Source organism: Trichechus manatus, unplaced genomic scaffold, assembly GCF_000243295.1.
Source record: "Trichechus manatus latirostris isolate Lorelei unplaced genomic scaffold, TriManLat1.0 scaffold00158, whole genome shotgun sequence".
Classification (NCBI taxonomy): domain Eukaryota; kingdom Metazoa; phylum Chordata; class Mammalia; order Sirenia; family Trichechidae; genus Trichechus; species Trichechus manatus.
In genome coordinates, this window is record NW_004444094.1 from 4404953 (window position 1) to 4407571 (window position 2619).

Here is a 2619-nt window from a genome sequence, read left to right on the forward strand (position 1 = left end):
TATCCATATTGCTTAGTAGTAGTAATGTCTGGACTTAAGATCTTAGTTTACAGAAAAAATATGTATTAATTACTTTTTGAGTGACATGAAAATACTTTTTATTTTTTAAATCACTAGGCCCTACTGTAAATCATTTAGGTAGGTATTATTTCTCGGTGATACAAACAGTTAATCTGCTTAGCTGCAGACTAAATGTTGAAGGATCAAGGTGACCTAGAGGTATCTCTGAAGAAAAGCTTGGTAATCTACTTCCAAAAAATCAGCTTTTGAAAACCTTCTTATCAAGCAAGTTCTATTCTGACACACATGGTGTCGCCATGAGTAGAAATCAACTTAATGGCATTTAGTAGTGATGGTAGTATTTCTGTTTACTAAAACAAAACTAAAATAAGCAAATCTTATAATGTTGTTCGAGTTTAGCAGGCAATACTGAAATTCTGATTCTGGAAATACTGGAATAGGTTGCATTAAACTAACTCTTCTGTTAAGAATGACTAAAGAACCTGAAAATTATATTTTTTTAAACCTGTTTGAAAACATCAAAAACCTAAGAAGCCAGTGAAAGTTTATTATCTTGATTCCTAAGTGAAAAGACAAAGACTGATGAGTCAAGCTTTGGAGACTTTTATCTACTCAAAGCACTTACCAGTCCCAAATATAGCTACTGAGATGACGAAAAGTATTGCAAAGCTTTTTTGCAGAATACAAATATAGATGAGTAAAAATGATAGTTCTGGGCCTACCAAAGAAAAGGACTCTGAATAGCACAGCAGGATTTTGATCAAGGCACTAAAATGCTACAAGATAATTGTACGATTAAACGAGAAACAGATCAACATTTTTATACTGACAGAAGTCCGGCATCAAACTATCTTAGTCCCTGATAGGATTAAAGTGATTACTTTAGGGGTGAAAGGCTTTCTATTGCCCCTAATCTGGCAATCTGCTAGAGACAAAAGTAAATCTTATCTGAAGAACAATAGCATCAACCAAAACTGCAAAATGATTGCTACAAAATACAACTGTACATAATGCATAAGGTACAAAGTTAATGAAGTTATGAGATGTACATTTTTAATTAATTATAATTAATAAACAAAGGAAATAAAAGATAAGTGTGGAGAAATTGGGCAACAATGAAAACTTGGAAAAGAGTCCTTTGATCGAAAAATACCAAGATAAAAACCAAGAACTACATTGATGAGTTTAATAGCAGATTAAATTTAAATAAAAAGAGAATTAGCCAACTCAATTACAAAAGTTTACACTAATTTTTTTGACAAAAAGTCAAAAAATAGAAAAAAAATACCAGCCCTAGGATACAAATGAAACACAAATGGAAATGATTGCAGACTTAACTTATATCTATCTGTCATTGAAAAAGGAGAGAAAGAAGGAATGAGAGTAGAAGAAATATTTGAACAAATAGTGGTTGACAATTTTCAAAAGTGTTAAGAGATTTGAAAAAGCGACAGATTCAAAAGTGCTGTGCATCCCAAGCAGGATTAAAAAAAACAAAACAAAATCCTTCACCTAAGCATATAATATAGGGTAAAACATAAAATTACAAATACTAGATTATTGTTAAATTACAAAGTTGGTAATTTGAGATAGTTTAACCTAAAAATAAAATAAATGAAATAAAAAGACAAAGGACAAATATTAAAAACATACAAAGAAAAAAAAAGTACATATTATGTTTGATAAAGTAAAAAGACTGGCAATTTAGTTTTCAATTGAAACTGGAAGAAATTGATCCTCTCCTCAAAGTATTAAAAAAAAAGTACTAATATCAAATTGTATACACAGATGAAAGTACTTTAAAAATGTATAAAAACTATGGACATTTTTATACAAATAACAATAGAAATATTTTAAACAGTTGAACTGCATTAAAGGAACTACTAAACTGTTTTCTTTACATACAAAAAGAAAAAAAAGAAACAAAGAAAAGCAGATTTCAATGTGGAGATAAAGGAAGAAATAAAGAGATAAATAAAAAATGAATTTGCATTTTTCTGTATATGTGCTATTCTTCCATATAAAAAATTCCACATCTGTTTTACAATAGAATCACATGATCCAGGCCCTATTTATGGTTTTTAATATAAATTATTACAACATTGCAATCCACATGGACACAATTAAAATATGCTAAACACTTGGAAAGTATTTCTCAATGATGACCTCATCCAATATCATTATAATTCTTAGATTTACAAAATTCTTTTGAAGATATTAAACGAGATTTTAATCCATTATTAATTGTACTTTTCTGTAATTCCCAATAGTGGGGATTTCATCCAAGCTTGGATATTTCCATTGATAGGTGCATCATAATTATGTGGTTGTTTTTGTTGTTGTTCATTTGCTCAATGCCTACCTTGAACTCATTCTATAAAGTCTATATTCTTTATGTGTGTGTCCACTAAAGTCTCAATTTGGTTGACTAATGATTGAAAAGATATTTCCTTAAGTTCCTTGATCCACGGGGCCTTGGCTGCACAGTGGTTAAGGTTTCGGCTGTTAACCAAAAGGTCAGCAGTTTGAATCCACCAGCTGCTCCTTGGAAACTCTATAGTGCAATTCTATTCTCTCCTATAGGGTCACTATGAGTCA